This window comes from Ursus maritimus, unplaced genomic scaffold, assembly GCF_017311325.1.
Source record: "Ursus maritimus isolate PB19 unplaced genomic scaffold, ASM1731132v1 scaffold_4, whole genome shotgun sequence".
In the NCBI taxonomy this organism is placed as follows: Eukaryota; Metazoa; Chordata; class Mammalia; order Carnivora; family Ursidae; genus Ursus; species Ursus maritimus.
Window position 1 is genome coordinate 24731612 of NW_024426552.1, and position 11267 is coordinate 24742878.

An 11267-nucleotide genomic window follows, 5' to 3' on the forward strand; every position below is an offset into this window, starting at 1 on the left:
CCCTTCTAAGCACAGGGCCTTCTGCGGCTGCGTTGGTCACTTACCCATGAAGCTGGTCCTGCCAAACTGTATCCCAAAGTAGTTGAACCAATTTATGTACCCAAGGGGTTTTTTTCATGTCATTTGGATTCATGGAATTGTGAGACTTACAGTAGGGCCACACATTTTATGATCACAAGACCTGGTCCCAGAATTCTTTTTTCTTTTTTTTTTTTAAGATTTTATTTATTTATTTGAGAGAGAGACAGCACACAGAGGGCAAGGGAGAAGCAGACTTCCCCCTAAGCAGAGAGCCCGACGCAGGGCTTGATCCCAGGACCCTGAAATCATGACCTGATCTAAGGCGAATGTTTAACCGACTGAGCCACCCAGGAGCCCCAATCCCAGAATTCTACCTCAGGAGAAAACTGTTTGGGAAAAGATCTTGTTTGATAAAGCTCATAGGGTAAAGGGAAAGATTCTGAAGGAAAAATCAAGGCAACCAAAATAAATACTAGGTTTTATTCATGGGACAACATGAGCAATGTATTTCCTTCCAAATGGAATAGAAGTGAGAGGCAGAGAAGGTAAAGAAGAAAGAACAGTATATTTGGGTGGTGAGAAATGCCCAATGGCTCGGCTTTTATGAATAAGAATTTATAATGTTCAATTTTGTTTACTTTTCCAAATTGTAAGTATTTCTCCCCATTTCCCACCAGTAAATTTTCAGGACTGTGTGAGGATAGCTTCTTCGTAGGTATTGATAAGAAGCAGTTTGTCATATTTAAATAATGCCTTTTCAAAAACAAAATCAGGGGCACCTGGGTGTCTCCGTCAATTGGCTCAGGTCATGATCCCAGGGTCCTGGGACTGAGTCCTGTATTGGGGGGTCCTTGCTCAGCTGGGAGCCTGCTTCTCCCTCTCCAGCTCCCCCTGCTTGTGCTCTCTCTGTCAAATAAATAAATAAAATTTTTAAAAAATAAAAAATAATAAAATAAATTAAAAAATAAAATAAAAACAAAATCAGACAGTATAGAAACAAAATTCCAGCAAAGACAATAAATTGAAATCCAAGATGCCCACGTGTCCATATGCCTCTGGGTATTTTCGGAAGAGCTCAGACTTTCACAAACCATAAAAATGTGGGTTTCATCTGATTTTACTTAAAATCAGGACTCATGTGCACTATATATAAGTAGTAGTTACAGATTTCCATATCAATTGACAGCCATAATACTCACTGCATTGGTTCTCCCCTAAATGTAACCTGAAATCGGAAAACAGAACTTTGCCTTCTTGTCAAAACAGAACAGCAATCATCTTTAACAGTCAAAGGTTCCAGTACACCAGTAAGACCCTGGAATAGCCTACAGATGTGGCAGCATTTCTTTTCTTCTTTTTCTTTCTTTCTTTCTTTCTTTCTTTCTTTCTTTCTTTCTTTCTTTCTTTCTTTGCCTTGCCTTTCTTTTCTTTTCTTTTCTTTTCCTTTCTTTTTCCTTTCTTTTCTTTTCTTTTCTCTTTCTTTTTAAGGGTGGGGAACAACAGAGGGAGAGAGAATCTGGATGATGTAGGTCTTGATGTCAGAACCCTGAGATCATGACCTGAGCCAAAATCAAGAGTCAGACACTTAACCGACTAAACCACCCAAGTGCCCCAGATGTGGCAGCATTTCTGCGCAAATGTACCAAATCCAATTGAGAGCCTATAGTTGCTAGTGGGATAAGATGGTGTCAACAACTAGGATCAGTTTCATCAGTAAGGACCAAAGCAGTGATCAACCAAATCTGATAAACACAATACAATAATCTGTGTGTGCAGATTGAGGGGGGGAGGAAAGGAGAGGAACAGAAGAGAGATTTTTTTCAGAGAGCTGGGTCCCTCAATAACAAATGAGAGTAACACCCACTAGAACACAAGTTATACACATTTTAGAAGCTTAAGAGACTTCAAGCTATATTTTCTCTGATGTTTCACGTTGGTTCTGTTCATACTTTTAGCTACAGTTTTCCATTTATCTTTGTATCCTTGGCATTTCACACAGCACCTGGCACATATTAGTCACTTAATAATGATCACTAATGACCTGGACTAATGATTTAAATGAGGTGACAAACTTTCATAAAGAACCACAGAAAACTTTTCCACCAATCAAAGTTATTTGAAAAATCTGTCAAAACAAAAAAGTGAGAAAGTAGGAAAGTCACCCAAAAACTAAAATCATAGTTTATAAAGGATCAAGTGTAAAAAAGAAATCTAGGCTCCAGTGGTTAGAGAGATGAATTTCAAGCCAATAAAAAGATTATCAGAACCACAGGAATATAAAATGTGTCCATGGGAAAACATTGTATTTTTATGAAAAAACAATAAGAACTGATCAGAGAGAACTAGAAGTATGACCTTAGGCAAATAACTTAATCCATAAAAACCACAAACCTGGATCACCCTCACTGTGAGCTTTTTCTGCCTGTCCCCAGGTCAATGAACACTACCAAGAGAGGCAGAGAGCCATTCAGGCTGTACACATTACAAATTCATGCAGTCTAACCTTAACTGGGCCCTCCATATTCAGCAATCCTGCAACCACAACAGGGTTGGTTCTCTCCGGGGCTGGTTCAAAATTTCTTCTTTACTCACTTTCACCTATCCCTCTCCCTCCTTCTGGCTATAGCAGATGAATTCCCCTACATCAATGGGAAATTGAGGCACTGGGACCATTAAACTAGTGTCTTTTATCAACCCCTGTTCACATCTTAATGCATCTATATCTCTATGTCTATCCTTCCTTCTCAGAATTTTAATGGGAGATGCTTCCCTTCTCCTCCCCAAAGATTACTCCTCCGCGTATGTTCTCAGTCACACCCCTTCCTAATTTCTGTGGGCCTAGCATCGCCTACTTGTATATATTTTGTAATCAAGAATAATTCAATATTATCACTTAAATTCTTGGTGTTTGCCTATTTCCAAACAAATCTGAGTCCCTCTGACATAAAGAATTTCATAATTTCTCTAGGGCACACCATGAGATAGTCATGCCCCTAACTAGAGTGAGCTTGGTGGGCAATATAAAGGAAATACAAAGTGATGAAAGGTAAATGTGGTAGAGTGTCCATTCTAGAACAGACTACCTGGGTTCAAATCGATGGCTTCACCACTTACAATGTGGGTGACCATTAGGAAATTACTTAAACTTTTTTTTCCCCTATATATATAACCTTATTTGAGGATTATGTTAATATGATTATATCATATGGTTGTTTTAATTACTAAATAAGTAAATTCATGGAAAGTAATAAGCCCTCAATAAAGATTAGGTGCCATTGCTGCTCCTATTAGTAGGAGGTCTAAAATCTCAATAGAACTTTGTTATTCTCTACTCTCATGGCCATCAAGAATAAAGTATATGAGGAAACTCATATTCTCTAGTGGTACAGGCAAATCTGGTCTCAGGAAATATTCCTAAAATATTCCAAACACTTTGTTTTGTTACTTTTATCACTGAGGGCTGCCCACGACCCAGTCAAGATGTTTAATAAACATTTGTTGGTTGGCATAACCTCTCATCTCTCAGCTTCTAAATTTTAAAAATAGGAATAACACCTGAAGTACTCAAATTACAAAATTATTTTAAATATACAAGTTTGAATTTGTTTTAGAAAACAACATGAAAGAAAACATGCATATGCACTTCTTTTGATGATAACATAAATGGGAAGTGGAATATTCGGGGTGATAAGAGAAAGCAAAAAGGAAAGATATACAGATTCTGCCATTCAAAATTATAGAACGTAGAGATAATGTGAGGATATTTCTGAAGAAAATGTTATAGCAATAAAAATTAAAGGGGACCAAATAACATGATATTCTTGCTTTACAATTAGAAAAGCAAAAAGTGACATACTTTGAGACACTGTAAGAAAAAAAAAATCAAGTTCTTGCAGTGGCTTGAATAGAAAGTGAGAATGGAAGAAAAGATCATGGCTGAAAATAAGCCCAAGATTAAAAGACTTAAGTAAATAATCTCTACTAAAAATCTAGAAGATTTAGAGAACAAGGGCAGGGTAAAATGTGGAGCAAGAAAGAAAGAGAGAGAGAGAGAGGGGAACGAGTGAATGAACTGGGTATAAATGAAATAGCTTCCATTCCTATTCACTAAATTCCATTAGTTGGTGAAATTTTTCTAACTCCAGAGCTTTAAGAAATTTTTTCATATAACTTCTTTAGTTATTTTTCCCAGCATTTTGTGGTATGTTTTCATCTGTGTATTTTATTTTACTTATTTTTACTTTTCTATGAGAAAATCACTTTTCAAATGTCATAAAAATGGTAAATTTACAGCTTCAAGTGAAATCCAGTTTAAAACTGATGGATTATTAGTGATAATATTCATATCATGAAAGTGCACAATAGCAATCTAGCAAAGACATTAGTTTGATGCATATAAGTAGCCCCTATTTCTGCAATATATGTTCATTTCAAGGGAAAAAATATTGCTTCTGTAGTAAATTTCCATTTAGAACAACAACAAAAATGTTTTTCACTAAAAATGTTGGTTTTCTATTAAAGGGTATATTTCCTTCCAACAAACCATTAGTTTACCAGTAATTGCTGTTAGAAACAGCTTCCTAGTGAAAAATAAAACCGTACCATCATTAGATCTCATCTCTTATTTTAAGTAGGTTTCTAGTGACTACAATACATACATGGGGTTCAGGTTGGTTGGCATCTACCGCTAGCACTATCTTAGTGCAGATACTGAAACACAGATTTATTATTTCTAAGTGTACTTTCTTAAAATATGTCATCATATAGATTTGAAAACCTAATCAGCTTAATAACTGTAATATTCACAGTTCAGAGGTAAACAGGTCCTACTGTCCCCTACCCACCCCTAAACTTTCCTCCTCTTCCTGCTATTCCACAGGCTCTTGATGGTTTCTACAGCAATGGAAGTGGAGACAGGTTAACTTTCTGGAAACATGACTGTCCTTTCATTATTCACCTACTCAAGAATATTAAGTTGTTCATCTCTTTCTACAGCTTCAACCCCCAAAACCTTTATATCATGGGCCCCAGATTCTTTCCCAACTTTAGCCCTCACTATTTTCCAATTTGCAGTTCTGCTCCAGTCGGTTTTCTGGATTTACTACACTCATCACTTCTACATCCTTAAACAAACTGCTCATTCCAGCACACCCTCCCTTCCTCACTGTATTGGAAGCCTGCCTGCACTCTAGTCAGAGTCAGCTCAAGACCCCCTTCCTGTGTGTAGCCTTCCCCAGGGTCTCGAACTTATATTGACCTCCTCTTCTTCAGAACCCTTTTAATACATGGGCATGCCACTCACTCATTTGCATTAGTGATCTATACCTTTTACGGTTACCAATTTTTTCATGTTTGCTAGTCTTGGGACTCCAGGGAGATTATAAATTCATTGAAGATGGGGGTATAGTTTATTCTTTTTAGTCTGTGTGGTAAATTTCAATACAGAGGTAGCACTGGGATTTGCAAAATATAAGTCCTTGATAAATATGAATCTAATTCTTAGGAAATTTAATTCTTACTAAACATTTAAAGAGTTGAAAGATGAGAACAGTCCCTTGAATTTAGACTTTTAAGTTTGTTCATGGTGACAACCATGCTATTAAGCCTGCTTTGACCCCTAGTCAACCTATTCAATGTAATGTCAGGAAGAATCATCAAATATTCTGCCTGAATCTACCTGTGCTTCTTCCAATTACAATAAACTAAATTCTTCTCCCATCAAAGTTAGCCTCATAGAAAGAAAGAGAATTTCTATTCTGTACTTTGGACAGATAGAAGAGCAGCTATATCTTTCATTTATCTTTTTGGGTCTTTATTCATTCATTTAACAACCATGTATTGAAAGCCTACTGTATACAAAAGATAAACCTGCTAAGGACCAGAATGCTACCATTCTATGATCCATTCCTTTACACTTTGAAAATATTCCAATCTTCACAAATCCTTATTAAATGTAAATACGCCAGAGAGAAGAAAGATTTTGAATCATTATAAGGTAACACCTTCCCAGGATCACTTGATCACTTGCAAGAATGGCACCTGGAGAACCAGGAACAGAGAAGGTACTGAAAGGAGATGTGATAAGTGTTAAAAACAAACCTCACCTGTCATCTGGTGAAGGAAATGACCAAATCCCCCTCTATGGAGATGGGCAGAGATGTATTCAACTCTCTCCCATTTCCCTATTCATCCTAGGGCAAATTTTCAAGTTTTCTTCACTCTGGGTAATATGTATTTTTGAAGGTCTTTCTACCTGGTACAGATCATGGATGGAAAGGCAGTTTCCAAAATGGCCCCAATAAAGCCAAGCACAACCGTTATCTGATCACAAATCAAGTAACTGGGGGGAAAGAAGCTCTTACTTCATTATGTAAACAGCGTTTAGCCTCTTTTAAACAATGCGTTGGAGACCCCAAGCAAGTATAGCTCTTTTCTCGAAACTAGAAGGACAAAAAAAAGATTTTCTTTCATTTCACAAAGGAAAGGTTAAACTTCCATAAAATGCCAACAGAAATTTCAGCACAATGTTATGTCTAATTAGTTGGACTAACATGAATGATCAGGTCAAGGAATGTCTGTGAACTGCTTTTTAGGATTTTCATCCTGTCTCTGAGAACTGAGCTGTGCAGTTTTGCTGCCCTCTTGAGAGAGTTAAGAATCATTACATCTACGAACTGAACACTTTTTGATGATCTCACTATATTATGTTTATTGAAACAGATTAGATCAAGTCACAAAATAATAAAGATTGCAATACAAGTTGTCTTCTAACCATCTCAAATAACTTATAATCACCACAATATTAAACTTCCAAATTAACCAATACAAGTTACTGGGTCTTCTATTTGCTTTATAAACACCTAACATGGAATAGTCATGGACTCACAAAGTATTCAGAAAGTGTGTTACCTACTTACCATCCTGGATTCCCAGCATAAAATGCACTGAACAAAATAACCCAAAAAGAAGAATCATTCAAATCGATTATAAACAAATGTATTCTTCTATTTGCAGTTGAATTTAAAATTTGTGGACATTTTGCTGGAAATATTGCTGTTTCTACTATTTAAATCTTTTTCCCAATTCACAACAATAGAGAAGGAAATCATATAATCAGTAGTTTCAAGTTTATTCAACAAGATTTCTTTAGATCCTTCTATGCGCTCTTTCTGAATTATGCCAAAAGCCGGTTGAGAAACTGATGAATCATGTAATTCTCTTCTGTCTGCCCTATGATCTTCTCTCTGATTCTTCAGATGTGTGACCAAATTTACACACAGCATAAAAGTCAGCTCTCAGGAAACTGGCCTGGGTGCATTCATCCTCACTTCTTCTCCACCTGAGCGATCTCACCATTAATATGTATTAAGAACTTTCTGCCTGCACAGTCCAAAAGTTCTAAAATTGTAAAGTGAAGGAACTGGGAATCAACTTTCAGATTTTCTGCGGCAGTCACTGCTTCAGATACGTGTTGAATTGTGGCTGCGAGTAACCACTAGGGGTCGCATCAGGTGGGTTTCACTGAAGCTGCCCTCTGCGGAAAGATGGAACAGAGCACCTGGAGGGTTACCTTCAGTGCTTTCCTCCTTCTTCCACCCCATCCAGGTCCCCAGTGCCCCCTCCCTTCAATCTGGTTGCTCCAGTCTCCCAACTAATACACTCGTTACCCCAGACTTCCTAGCATCTTGGGCTCCGGGCTATTCTTCTTGTAATTCCTACCCCTAGATTGTCTTAACCCTGAGTTAACATTCTCCAAAGAATTCCTGCCTCTCGGTGTAATAAATAACCTCCAAAATCCCCAAGTTTAGCACAACATCTGCTTCTGTCTCACACGTGTCACACTTCAATGAAAGACAGAGGTGGAATGAAGGCTCTGTTTCATCTAGTTTTTCAGAGACCCAGCTTCCTTCCATCTAGTGGCTCCTTCATCCAGCAGGACTTAGAATCCTATTCTAGATTCTCTGCCTCCAGTCTGCCTCCCTCTGCCAAAGAAAGCAAGCATTAAGGATTGTGCATGGGAGGTTTGAGAGGCCCAGCTTGTAAGGGGCACACATCATTTCTGCCAAACACCTTCTATGATGGTTAATTTTGTGTATCAACTTGGAGGGTGTTTTTTGGATGACATTAACATTTAAATGAGTGAACTCTGAGACAGTCAGTGTGCCCTCCATAATGTGGGTGGGCCTCATCCAATCAGCTAAACGCATGAACAGAACAAAAAGGCCAGCAAGTCCTGAGCAAGAGGGAATTCTCCAACAGACTGGCTTCAGACTTCCTCTGTACCACTGGGTCTCCAGCCTGCCAGACCTCACTGCAGATTTTGGGCTCACCATTGTCTTCCACAGTCCTCCTATAATCCTGTAATCTAATTCTTCATAATAAACCTCTTTCTCTGTCTGCATGTTCCTCTCAGGACCAATATAATCTCTGCTACTTCTGAGAGATCCCTGAGAATTAAGAGTTATTTTATGTCCATACCATGCTGGGGTACAGGTCATCTGCATGACTGTCCGAGGTGCCACATCTCCAGACATGCCATGCAGTCATTGCCTCCAAATATGAAATTCTAGAATAGTCCTACTAAGTGTTCTGAGTGGTCCTAATATGTATATCACCCACTAATGACTAAACTGTTACTAGGTTCTAGGCTTAGAGAGATCAAAGACAGGCAGCATAGTGTATAAGTCAGATGGATCCAACCACGAAACAGAAACAAGTGGCATCCTAAAGAGCAAGGCATAGATGCCTCTAACCACAGATTCCACAAATTCATCTGAAATTTTGCTATCTGTTTGGAGAAGTTCTATTCTCCTCCTATCCCCAGCTCTGCCTTTTTATTCCCTTAGAGGCTTAGCATTTTGAAGAAAAGAAAAGGAAAAAGAAAACAGAATGGAAACCAATTTGATTCCACCCTTCACAATCCTATCCAAGCAATGGGCACAGAATGACAGAGCTGCCTCTGGGTGAAGGCAAATATGAAGGTGGGGAGAAGGGGAGCAGGGATTTCAAAAATCTATAAAGTGCTATATTTATCATATAAGAATATCCTTCAAACAGACATTGTATGTCACAAAGAAACCAACTGGAGAATCAATTGGTCCACCTGACAATAAAAATACATAAGCACGTCCACGAATGAAGGAAAACAAAGAGATTATGTTCTTTGCTCGCTTTGGGCTTTGGTGGAGAATCATGTGGGTAACTTCCACTACCAATGTGTACTTACAAATAGACATATGGACGTACTTCATCAAATCCACTGCAAAAACCATTCCCAATTAACATTTTTATTCACCTTCCGTTTATTTGCCCTTCAGCAAGACGCTTTCCTCTCTCTTCTAATTTTTTTGGCACCCCATTAAATTCTGTACCCAAGGTGGGTGCTCACAGACTTCACCCTAACTCCAACCCCTATCCTCCTTTTTCCCTGGGATCAAGTTTAAGTTACAGGGACTTACAAGTTGTGCCAAGATATCCGGGTGAAAAGAGTGGCTGGAGATGTGGGGTTGTCATCTGTCAACAGCAGCATTCTTTGAGATGCACCTTGCTTACCCAGTTCTGGGTCATTCATCACTCAGGTTACTAGCACGTCATCCTTTGGTCTCAACTTCAAGACCCTTCAAACTTGGCCATTGCTCAATCATTGCCATGCCCTTTCCAAGGAGCTCAGAAAACAGTCATCTACTCTCCCATCCACTCTGGGTCCTCAGGTCAATTATTAGTATTGTCTGAGATACTTTACTACTTCTGTCTCACTCTTGGATGCATGAGAAATTGTTCTACTCCTCCCTGTGGCACATAGAGATAGGCAGGAGCCCTAGGAGGTTGACTGACACCCATCTTCCTGGACGTATCGCACTACAGATTTTACACTTGATGTGAAATTTCAGAATATGGCTGGTCCTCAGCAGTCCGTCTACTTTCCCAGGTGCCACCTGGGAGGGGAGGCACAGATTCAGTGAGGTGCTGGTAAATGTTTAACAACCGGCTCTGCAGGGTAGCATGGGGGACTGGTTTGTAGCATTTGCCAATTTCCAGAGAGTAAACCTCTTACCCTGGAGTGATTTCAAGTTACCAGTGTGTCACCAACAAGCTTGTAAAACTCCTAAAAATTTCACAACTGGCTCTCTCGCAAGCTGGGACAAGGCAGGTCCAGCACACTAGGGCATACGCCCCCTTCGTTTTGGAGCCTCCTAGCCTTTTGAGGTGTCAGTAATCCTCCTGGGGTTGCCGTTAAGGAAGGCAAACAGGCAAGTGTCAGCCTCTCATCTTCAGTGAGAGCCTCATACCTAGTCTCTTATTTGCCTTGTTATCTCCTTCTTTCTCTGGATCTGAGACTCAGGAGCAGAAAAAACAACATTTTAACTAATCTTCCAAATCCAGTGTTTATTATTGACTCCTAGAAATAGAAATAGATTAGCCAAGGATTTACCTCTTCTGTAATCTGATTTATCTGTGTTTCCCTTCCCTAAGGCAATGAAGACAGATGGAGGAAATGGTTTAGGAGATACTAAAGGAAAAAAAAAAACAGTTTGTATCTCTCTCTCTCTCTCTCTCTCTCTCTATATATATATATATATCTTATTCCAGCACATAATCAAAATAATCTCTAAAAGATGGGTGGAAATAATGATCTCTTAATTAACAATTTATAATTTATTTGCTCAACACAAATTTATTGCAAGCTATTACATCCTTGTTAAGTTTCAGGGTCTGTGCTAGCAGACATGTAAAGATGGGTAAGGTTGCCTAATCTTGAGAAGTTCATAAATCTTGCTGATATAGTCTCTAATTAGAATATTGGTTAAGATATTTATATATACATATACATATACCCCATATATATTCTTATAAACCATAGTTACACAAACTATATACATACTACATATAAACTACATATATATACATATATATATACACACTATATGTGTGTGTATATATATGTATATATAATATATATAAACTTAGGTATCAAAACTTAAAAAAAAAAGAGAGAGAAGAATTTATCCTAAAAATCACCTTAACAGGGGGCAAGGGAGGGCTCTGTGTTCAGGAAGAGGTTTCTAGCAGATGACAACGCTCTATTTCTTGATCTATGTGGTAGTTACATTGAGTTCCTTTGATTGGTAACTATATACATCTATAGTTTCATGTACTTTTTATTATGTTATTTTGTTATTTTCAAAAACTACCCCTTACCTAAGTGATTTTGCCAATTGACTATGTCAAGAATTTTTCTTTTCATA